This window comes from Trachypithecus francoisi, unplaced genomic scaffold (genome assembly GCF_009764315.1).
Source record: "Trachypithecus francoisi isolate TF-2019V2 unplaced genomic scaffold, Tfra_2.0 Lachesis_group9, whole genome shotgun sequence".
Lineage (NCBI taxonomy): Eukaryota > Metazoa > Chordata > Mammalia > Primates > Cercopithecidae > Trachypithecus > Trachypithecus francoisi.
Window position 1 is genome coordinate 8,205,985 of NW_022681474.1, and position 11,265 is coordinate 8,217,249.

The 11,265-nt window shown below is 35.3% G+C and overlaps 1 long non-coding RNA gene across 1 annotated transcript in view; it reads left to right on the top strand.

The window, feature by feature from the left end:
* LOC117082331 overlaps positions 1-8,187 on the top strand; it is a 33,066-nt gene extending 24,879 nt beyond the window's left edge. The window contains exons 8-10 of the long non-coding RNA XR_004436552.1: positions 737-968; positions 5,254-5,488; positions 6,143-8,187. This is a non-coding gene — a long non-coding RNA (uncharacterized LOC117082331). The remainder of the gene's footprint in view (positions 1-736; positions 969-5,253; positions 5,489-6,142) is intronic.
* The last annotated feature ends 3,078 nt before the right edge of the window (positions 8,188-11,265 follow it).

Sequence of the window (11,265 nt, forward strand, 5' to 3'; positions counted from 1 at the left end):
TTATCAAACACATCTCTTTTCTTCATATGGCACCTTGAAGCCTTCTTGCACTTAGGAATACTAGATGGCACTATATCACTGGAGTGAAAGCAGCAGCAAAAAGCACAAAATGAGAAAAATGTGGCACTAAATAGACCACACACCAAAAGGACAGTTGTGTACAGTATGAGATATAAAACAGGAGCAAGGCAGAAGGTCGCTTTGTTGAACCTCATCTGGGAACATGCACTTTGGGTGACAGTTTTTTTGCTGCTCTCCACATGTCTGTGAAGGGACATGAAATGACTGTGGCTATTGATTTGGGAGTTACAGGTAATTTTAGGGAGTAGGCAGGTCTGTAAACATGAAATCCATAAGTAATGAGGACTGACTGTAGATTCTTGTCCTTAATTCTGAGGTGTACCTTTATTTAAAGTTAGGCTCACCAAGTAGATTTCGAGAGGTCTCTAAGAGTGGATCTAAAATGGAGGATAAATGACCTCAGGAAATATAGATAAAATATGTCTCTTCAAACTGGTTTTGCACCAGTCATGTGACAGTGACATGTCCTCTGCATCCTCGCTGTGTTTGTTTTTATCCCTATTTTCGTCATTCTGCTAGATGTGCAGTAATACCTTTCTGTGGTTTTAATTTGCATTTCTCTAATAGTAAACAGCTTGGCAGTTTTTTAAACAGTTAAATATTCAACTGTATTTATCTTTGACCCAGCAATTGTTCTCTTTCACATTTATTCCAGGGAAATGAGAACAAACTTGAACATTGTGGCACATCTACTTATAATAACCAAAAACTGGAAATAATCAGATATCTCTCCATGAATAAATGGTTAAACAAAACATAGTACAACTTACTATGGATTACTACTCCCAATAACAAGGAACAAACTGTCCATGCATTCGACAACCTGGATGTATCACCAAAGAACTATGCTGACTGAAAATAAAGTCAGTTTCCACAGATTATATATGGTATGATTCCCTTTATATAACATCCTTGAAATGAGAAAATGACAGAAATGGAGAATAGACTAGTGGTTGCCAGGGGGTTAAGGTGGGAATCCATGCAGGAAGGAAGTGGGTGTCACGATAAAAGAGAAACATGAGGAATCCTTGCTGTGATGAAAATGCTCTGAATCTTGACTGTACCAGTGTCAACGTCCTGGTTATAATATTGTATTATGCTTTTGCAAGATGTTACCATTGGGGAAAACTGGGTATAAGGTATGAGATCACTCTCTCATAGTTCTTACAACTCCATGTGGATCCATGATTACCTCAACATAAAACATTTATTTATACATAAATGAAGGAAAAATAAAGACCTCCTCAAACCAGCCAATCAACTACACACACACACACACACACAGTTTTATTCTTTCCAACTTTGAACTGATTCTTGTTCCTTCTTCATTCATTCAACAAGCTCTTACCCTTTAAAGAGGCTATAAGGAAGATTAATTAGATATTGATTCAGAAGATACATTTTTCAAATTTCTTATTAAATATATGTACATGTACAATTTAGTGAAAGCAAAAAAAACTTTGATAGTAATAATACTGAAGATCCAAATCTGTATTAAGTCAAATTTTAGTGATATAACTTTCATTTCAAAACGGTTTTTACGTAAAGTAAAAATGTGTACAATAAAGTGAAAATTTTAATGCAATTTATTCTTTTTTTGCATGAGGAAACTGAGGCTCCCTTCTTATGTAGAAATATGGATGGCATTGCCATCAGTGCAGAGTTGATTGGGACTAAGTTGATTATACTCCTTGGACCATAAAGTCAAGAACAGATTTGCAAAACCATGATGTGTCGCTATGGATGATCCAGTTTCTTTTTAATGAGAATCTCTGGGGCATGAACAAAGTCTCTATATAATGTACTAGTCTGTCATATGGGCTCTCTCTATATGATTTTTCTATATATGAAGATACGTAAGGAAAGGGCGGACAGTAATCACGTAGGATACATAAAATATTGTTTTCTTTCTCAAAGGAAAGGGAATGAGCCTCCTCCGGTTGGAATTTATATTAGATTTTGTAGATTGCTAGGGCTGCCATCACAAAGTACCACAGACAGGGACACTTAAAGAAAAGAAATGTATTGTCTCATGGTTCTGGAGGCTACAAGTTGAAGATCAAGGTGTCAGTGGGGTTGGATGCCTCTGAAGCTGTGAGGGGGGGAATCTGTTTCATGCCTCTCTCTGGTCATGTCCTGGCCGTTTTTGGTGTCCCTTGGCTTATAGAATCATTGTTCCAATTCCTGACTTACCTTCACACGTTGTTCTTCCTGTGGGAGTTTGTCTCTGTGTTCAAATTGCTTCCTTTAATAAGGACACCTGTCATACTGGATTAGGGTCCCACCCTCATCCATGAAGTATGACCCCATACTAACTACCTCTTCAATGATCCTATTTCCAAGTAAGACCGCGGACTGAGGCACTGGAGGTTAGGGCTTCAACATATGAATTTTAGGGGACACAGTTCAACTCAACAGATTTTCTCTTTCATTCTTACCCAGTGGACAGGATATAACAGAAAAAGCCCTCATTAGGTTATCAAATAAATTGTGCCCAAGATGCAGTGGTAGAAAAATGTCCTAAGCAACATAAAGATAAGGAGCCACTGTAATAGATATATTTTGGCCTTATTTTATCTAAATCAAAAGATTAAAAGTAAAACTCTGAATGCACTATGTGCTTACAATTAACGCCATAACTTTCTTTTGCATTAATACTAGAAGAAAACTAAACATTTTCTAAAAGTTATTTTCTTTTACTTTCTGAATGTTTTGAAAATGCTGATGTAAATTTTTCAACTCTAAGTGTAGGTGACCAAAATTATTAGAACGTTTAATCTGAAATAAATGTTAAACGAACAACACTTTCTTTCATTTCAAAAGTTATTGAAATAGGAATATCATTAAAACTAAATTAGTTTAGGAAAGCTAAATATATATTAAGAAATAAAAATAAATATAGTAATAATTTTAAAGCTCCCTGATTTTTATTATAAGGACATTGTTTAAATGTGTACATATTAAGATCTGTGAGAAGGTTATATAACCATATTCATACAGATTTGTCTCTATATAATACAGAGCAATAATAAACTTACTTTTTAAATTCAAATCAGTTGTTTTAAACTGGGTAGACCAATGAGTTGATTGACTTCAGGGTTTTTTCCCCACTTTTGAATCAGATATGCTGACATCCTGTAGCCATATCCTGAGATGATTATTCAAAGTGCAAATTAATGTCATACCCCACACATTCAAACCTCCTCTGACTTTGGTTCTTTTGCTCTTTCTCACCCATGTGCACATCAAAGACATTCTGTAATGGGAGTAATGGAACGTTGGTTCCTAGGGAAGGTGAATGAAAATTTCTGCAGAATACTACTTTTTAACCATGAGAAGACAAAAAAAAAAAAAAAAAAAAAAAAGGGTGGGTGGCTTCAAATGTAAGTAGGGGGAAAAACAAATTCTAAGAAATCAGAGGGTTTGGTACCCATTTGGAAAGACATGAGCTATTTTTAGATGTAAAGAGGATGTGATGATTAACCTGAAGCCTAAAGCCATGTAAATCCAAATGCAGCACTTTTCAATATACAAATGCACTGTTAGACATTACCATGGTACTGAAATATGAGTAAGTAAAAGAAGATATTTTCCATTTTTAATTAAAAAAAGGCTTTCAATTATGCCTGGAAGAAACAGTATATTATTAGGTAGACGAGGAAATGTGATTTCAAAATTTTATTGACAAAAAGTAGTACGTTTGAAAAATGTTGAAAAAAGCTTCCTAAAAGAATCATGTGTTTTAAATGTTGGGAGTGGCTGACTCCCAAATGTCAGTCAAACAGGTGTAATGGAGGTAGAATTGTTTTATTTTGAGTCTTAATAGTTTTCAAGCATTCTAAGAATTCTCAGCTATCCACTTTTTACACATGAAATTCTGGAGCTAGTGACGCAAGTGAATTATTTCCCTGAAAATGTCACCATGCAACTCAAGAAATTTTGTACCATGACTATGCATGTAGCTTTATATTGGTGTATTCCTGAACTGGGTTCTCATACCCTTAGCTCCCTCTTAGCCTCCAACCCACTAGTGTACTTAAAGTCATAGCTTTATCCTGCAACTGTTTAGTTTTATTTTAATCAGGTTTCAGTCTAATAATTAAAAATTAAGAGATATTCCTAAACACATCTAGATAACAGAAACAAAAGAGAAATGAATAAAAGATAATGATAATTTAGCATAATGAGACCACTCTAAGCTTTTTAATTGCAAATATTACTTAGCATCCCAGAGCCTTTGTTTTCTGATCATTTATAAAATATGGGAAAGTATTTTTACCTGATTTGTTGTTACAGGAATTAGATGGCATTAAATGTAGAGAATTTCGTGGATGCTACAAGTAACAGTGTTGTTATGATTCTGGAAATATGTGACTATTGTTGGTTAATGATACTGCTTTTGCTCAGATTAAAATTGTGTATTAGCTCTTCACAAATATATAGCATATATATATTTTATATGCTATAAAATATATATATAGCAAAGTTACAACAAGAGTTTACTCAATTAATGTTGTCCATATCTTCAACTGAGAAGAGACTGCTTTTGATGGAAAATGGTTAATCAAACCTGTAGCATTCCCTTGACTGAAGCTTTTATTGAAGGTGATCTTTTTTATTTATAGTCACTTCGTTTATGATGCTAGATGGTCAACATATTCTATACATTTCACAAAATGTGAATGCAGTAGTTACCATTGTATGACACTGTCTAGTTAATTTACTCCCCAAGAGTTGGAGTTGAAAATGTCTTTTATCTTTTTATTCTTATTTTTTCACTTAATATCCTACAAGAAAAAACATCCTTCCAATATTTTGTCTTTGAAGCATTGGGAAAAATTAATGAGAAAACTAAAAAATAACATGTTTATTATAGAGAGGCTGGGCTCACCCTCAAAGTATCTATCCTGAGAGGATTGCAACTATTTGAGTCACAAATGTCTAACCTGGTTCCTATCTTCTCCATTGGACCTGTAATATAAATAATTATTATCCATTATTATTTATAAAAGTTACCTATTCCTAATGACTTTGTTAAGAAGAGTGGCTCGTATAAGCCTTTTCTAGTGACCCTAATGTGTACGTGTATGCACTAGTTCAAACTGTAATGACACTCCCTCTCTTTCTCTCTCTCTCTGTGTCCACCTCTCATTTTCTCATTTTCTTTCACAGTATAGAGATATATAACTCCAGCAATTTCAAAGAAGTTTTCAAAGAAGAGCTTCCCTGCCACCCTCCTCATAGAGCTATTGACCTGGCATCCTGGACTTTGAGGAACTAAGACTGTCACTCACTTAAAACAATTGCTTCTTTCACATTCTTTCTTCTAAGACAAAATTACTTGCCCTATACTACCAAGGCAAAGGACTGCAGATGAAGTATGTTAAGTCAAAAGACTGCAGATCAAGTATGTTCGGTGTGCTTCCATTTGGGAAAAGCCACTGAATGGAAAAGCAAATATATTTGTTATGTGATTCTGGTTACCCTGATTATAATTTTCCTGGGACATTTTATTTTGCAGTAAAACCAGGCAACTTGAAAAGTATAAGAACAACATTTTAAAAAATCAAAAACTTTTTAAAAATTAAAAAAGTCTTGTAAAAAATATAAAAACACAAATAAGAAAAGCTTCTCAGAATTAAAATTGGAGACCAGAAGAAATAGTTCCTGTTGATGAGTAATTACACAGGTGACAATTTAACAGGGAAAAGCAAGAAAAAAAGAGTCTGTCACTAATCAAGGGTAGCACGTGATCTAAAACAGCAAACAGATTGACTAGCCTTTGAGAGTAGAATTCTTGACCATCCCATTCAGGGGCTAGCAAAGTCGCTTCTTAACTACTTTTTCCGTCCCTTAAACGTGTGGAGAGGCTCCCCTTTCTAGCATGTCTACCAAGCTGAGTTTTGTTTTTGTTTTGTTTTTTAACTTTTCAATATAGTCATTTAAATAAATTAACCACTAAGCCCTAGGATGACAGAAACATGGGATTACTATTCTTAAACAACTCTGTTGTTAATCTTCAAATGTTGTCATTAGTCAATTTTCCTCCATATTGCATCAGTTCTGGGCTCACTGAAGGAAGAATAATTTCTTGGAGAACATTTCTACACAACTGATGGAAAGGTGAAGCAGTTTATAGAATCACCATTCTACTGACAGGTAAACTCCTGAGAAGACTGGCTCTAGTTTGAGAAAAACCAAATGTACTACCTCTCAATATCAGGTTACTATTATTAATAAGTCAGATTCCCAACTTGTGTATACATTGATAGAAATGAAAGATTGGACTCATTTACCACCCAAAGACTGACGTTTAACATTTGAACACTTTTCATCAGTGAATCACCCTGTCATTTTGGAGAAAACACACCTTCTCTGCTGAACTAGAAATCAGGTTTTCACATGTTTTTCATGATAGTTTTCAGAATGCTTGTGTAAAGATAACACCTATTGGTCATAAGACACTTCAAAGGTTTTTTTTTTTCCTACTTTGTCTTCCAATAAGTTGTCCCATTGACACTATTATCTAACCACTCCATGCCTTTGTTTACTCTCAGAAAAGATAGTTCTAGTTTATAAACCACTTGAACCATCTTTCCAGGAACATTCTTTATAAAGTGCAAAGTGTTCTCATTTGCATTTTGTCCTGTTGGTGGGAGGCGATATGTTCAGGGATTGAGTTTACAGTGGTAACATGAACTGACTCTTTTCTAAACATGAGGGAGACGCTCAATCATGCAGTGGCACAGAGTGACTCCAGCAGAATAAAGCAGAGTTATCGGGATACTCTGTCTCGGGCATTATAATGACTCTGTTGGTGACAGCTTGTCTACTGCCTGGTGGCATTAATAAAGAACACTGTTTCTGGGGGAACGTGTTGTGTTGGCCTTGCTTTCATGTGATATGCCAGGGCATAGACCCCATTCAAATGAGTCACTTTGCGTTTCACTACAGACAAAGGTACCTCGGAAAATGGTATTTGGGAGTTTCACTGTAGCGCACTTTGTTTTTATTCTTGAGAGGAACCTTCAATCATTTAAAGCAGATATTTTCCTTCACCCCCTACTCCCACCTAATAAAACAAACCGGGAAATGCCCATTTACGTATTTTAGCTTAATCACGGCCAGCTCTCTTCTATCGCCATTTCACTGCTCACAAAATGCATATATTTAAAAGTGAAAATACTGAAATATGACTTCACAATACATCTAATACTACCAGTAGAAAATTCACGTCACTATGTTCAGTAGACAAATGTGAGAAGCAATGAGGTGTCAGATTGGAAATTTGGTAGGGATTCTCAGAAATAAGTAACTTCAATAAGTTGCTTTTTGCATAGTGCAAAATTGAACTTCACTTTATTTAGTGGAAGTGACCCAATTCAATCTTATCTGAGGTCAACACAGTTTATTTCATTGTGTTTGACCACTGCACATTTTGTCTTTAAAAAAGTTAAGGAGAGGAAGTCAAGGTTATAGTGAGAACTACGAAAGACGGATGCCACAATAAAGACTTTTGTGTTGTTATTGTTTTTGTTTTAGTGGTGTTTTGATCCAAAAGAGGAGCACTTAGATTTGGAATTCACACATAAAATTCATACTTCATAAGACCCAACAATAGTAGTTGTGAGACAGCTAATCACTGAAGACTTTCTGCATTATTTTTATAACAGAGAGATTGAATGATTTAGATACTCTATCCTGCAAGTATACATTTAAATTCCTACACAAATAACGTGAAAAATATCCCAGAATAATGGCATCCTATCTGCATGTCATTATTCAAATAGAATAGAAAATAGAATAAAGAAGAGAGAGAAAAGAAAAAAATAAAAGACATAAGATATTCTGGTTATAGAAGCTCACTTATTTAGTGAAGTGATCACGATACTTATTTATGAGTCCTGGATGTGGCTACTTTGAAAATTGATATGTTTGTGAGTAATGCCTGGCCAATTAAACCTAGGAGCCCAATTCAAATTCTGCTTATATGAAAAGGAGGAACCCCTGAAAGCCACAGTAGGCAACCTTGGCCCAGAGCAAGAGTGGAAGAGCAATGAATCAAACAGAGCATACTAAAAATCCTAAAGAATATTCACTGAGGAGATGGGGCTTCTACCTCATCTGACAATCTGATAAGATAAAAAATCAAAATAGCCATGTCAACTCAGCCAGCCTCCTATTAATTTGGAAATAATCCAATTTTAGCTGAGCCATCCAATTCCAGGGATTAACATAAAAGTAAGTCATTCCTAGGTATATCAAGAGTTTTCTGAGTGTATTGGCTTCTTACTTTCAAGAAAGCAAAATCTATTTGGGTGCTAATATCCTTACATGTTCTTATTTATTTTGGTGGATTTAGTAGAGCCTGGACTGGAATTCAAAGTTGTTTCAGGAAAAAAATCAAAGCAAATTTACCAGAAGAAAAGTGTGTGGCAAATAGTCATTCATTAAAGCAAACCAAACCAGGCCAGGCGCAGCGGTTCCCGCCTGTAATCTCAGCACTTTGGGAGGCCAAGGTGGGCAGATCGCGAGGTCAGGAGTTCAAGACCAGCCTGGCCAACATAGTGAAACCTCCTCTCTACTAAAAATACAAAAAATTAGCTGGGCATGGTGGTGGGCACCTGTAAACCCAACTACTAGGGAGGCTGAGACAGGAAAATCACTTGAACCCGGGAGGTTGAGGTTGCAGTGAGCTGAGATTATGCCATTGGACTCCAGCCTGGGTGACAGTGCAAGACTCCGTCTCAAAAAAAAAAGAAAAAAGCAAACCACCAAAGCCGAAGCTCTAGAAGATGATTCTTCCAGTTGATTTGCAAGTTCTTTATTTCCATACTACATATTGCTCTGAACCAATAATTTTTAACCAATTTATTTGGATCATTTGGCATATTTTTCATTATTATTATAATTTTCAGGCCTAAAATACATCTCCTTAAAGTTTTCAATGAGCTATAGAGGGATATATGTGTGTGTGTGTATATCTATCTATCTATCTATTTATCTATCTATGAACTATCACCTAGTTCAACATAACATAAAGTTATATCATTTAGGAGTAATAATATTACAATGTGTAACCCAATTTGATGTCTTAACGCAGTTCTTACGTTTTGAAAATAAGGTGTGAAAACATATTCTCTTAATTTTGAATTCAATTCCAAGTCTATTAAAAAGCTGAGAGCTCAAAAGCTGTGCACACTGAATAATAACAAATGGCTCGAAACAAGTTTCCCACACACATATAGAAAACAAAGGGAAACTGAAGGAAGTAAATTTCAGTAGCAAATATCAGGCAATGACATTGTTTTCTTGCTTCAAGTGAGTCTAGACTGAACACAAATACATACATCCACACAAAAAGACTGTGTTAAAAATACATTCTCTTTTAATTTTTGTATTTGAGAGTTCGATATTTAAAAACCTGGTATCACACAAATATTTCAGGAGGTGCCTCCAAGGGAAAATTAGTAAATGATTACTGGGCACTTACTGTGGAGGAGGCATATTACAAAGAACTGGGTTAAAATCATTCTGCCATTTGGTAGAATGTACAAACTCATAGAAAGTTTGGATACTATCTTCTGAAAACCGTTTAACGGTAGGTACATCATTTATCGAGTAATAGCAAAACCTCTTTTGCCTGTGCGTATCTCATTGTAAAAATTCACACAAAAAATCAAACACAACCCACAAACAGAAGATAAACATGGGGGAAAAACACACATAAATTTCTTATGCAAAGAATTAGACAGTTTTGAGAAGTATGAGGATACTAAGAAAACGGAGTACCACCTCAAACGTTTGAGAATTTTAACAATCTCTGTGTTTTGGTGATTTCATTAGTAACAGACCTCACACATTTCTTAGCTTGGAAAATATGACACAGAAGGGAATCAGGCTCTCACCATGGTTTCCCACTCAAAGGGACATGTCAGCACAAGAAATGGCTAAATTTATATTCACAATCATTTAAAACAGGGAAGTTTGAACGGAATAATGTGCACCTCAGCCTCCTAATTAGGCTAGGACTACAAGGATATGCTGCCACCAAACCCGGCTATTTTATTTTATTTCAGTTTTTAAAGACAGAGTCTCACTATGTTGCCAAGGCTTGTCTTGAAATCTTGGCCTCAAGAAATCCTCTCACTTCAGCCTCCCAAGTAACTTCATTGTCTTTTTCTTTTACTTGGAGATTATCTGTGTACATTTATATCTATATCTGTCTACCCAATAATGTCGATGTTAACACACAATAAATGTGTGTTATGATGTTTAATGCAATGTGATGTCTTAATGCAGTTCTTACGTTTTGAAAATAAGGTGTGAAAACATATTCTCTTGATTTTGAATTCAATTCCAAGTCTATTAAAAAGCTGAGAGATGATATGATGTTTACAACACAATAGGGAAAATGTGTGTGGAGTTTCAGAACGGATACAGTCCTTCACTCTCATTTAATATTCTTGTCAATGTTAAAATGATGACGTGTCTAACTTGGGCTTTCTTGCTTCAAAACGGAGAAAGGGATCATGGAAGAGAAAGAAACAGGTCAGAATAAAGTTCTGAAAAGTGAGGCCTGTGACACTGACCAAACTTCCTTCTGGGGCCTTTTTCTTTAGGGGGGTCACATAGTAGGATGTCACGGATCAGACCATTGAAGGGTCTAGTTTATGAGTGCTGTAAGGCAAGGTCAGAATTATTTTTAAAAACTCTCATACATCAATCTGACCATCTTTATCTTAGGTCACATAAACATTTTCTGTGTTGTAGAAAGTTATGTTATTTGATCTTAGTGTGGATTTCTGGAGTAATTTTATTTAATACATTTATTTACTTAGTATATTGGAGTCATTTCTGATAACTATGGAGTTATTGATATTCCATTTGTTATATTAAAATGGCCCAAAAAATACAGTACTATGAAATAAGACAGGCCCAGGAACACTGCTGTTCTACCTTTGCATAATCTATGCTTCATCCAACTAATATAAAAAGACTTTAATTTACTGACATGTTTTCAGATTGTGCAATGTGTTCACAGATCACAATGCTAGTTTGCTTACGCCTGCACAAACTTGGCTTTTCCTCCTGGCTTTTGTCTTTTTCAACCCTACCCTTTTGCTTCTTTGAAGTCATTGCTTTCTTCATCAAGTTGACAATACTTATATAAGTAGGGCATTG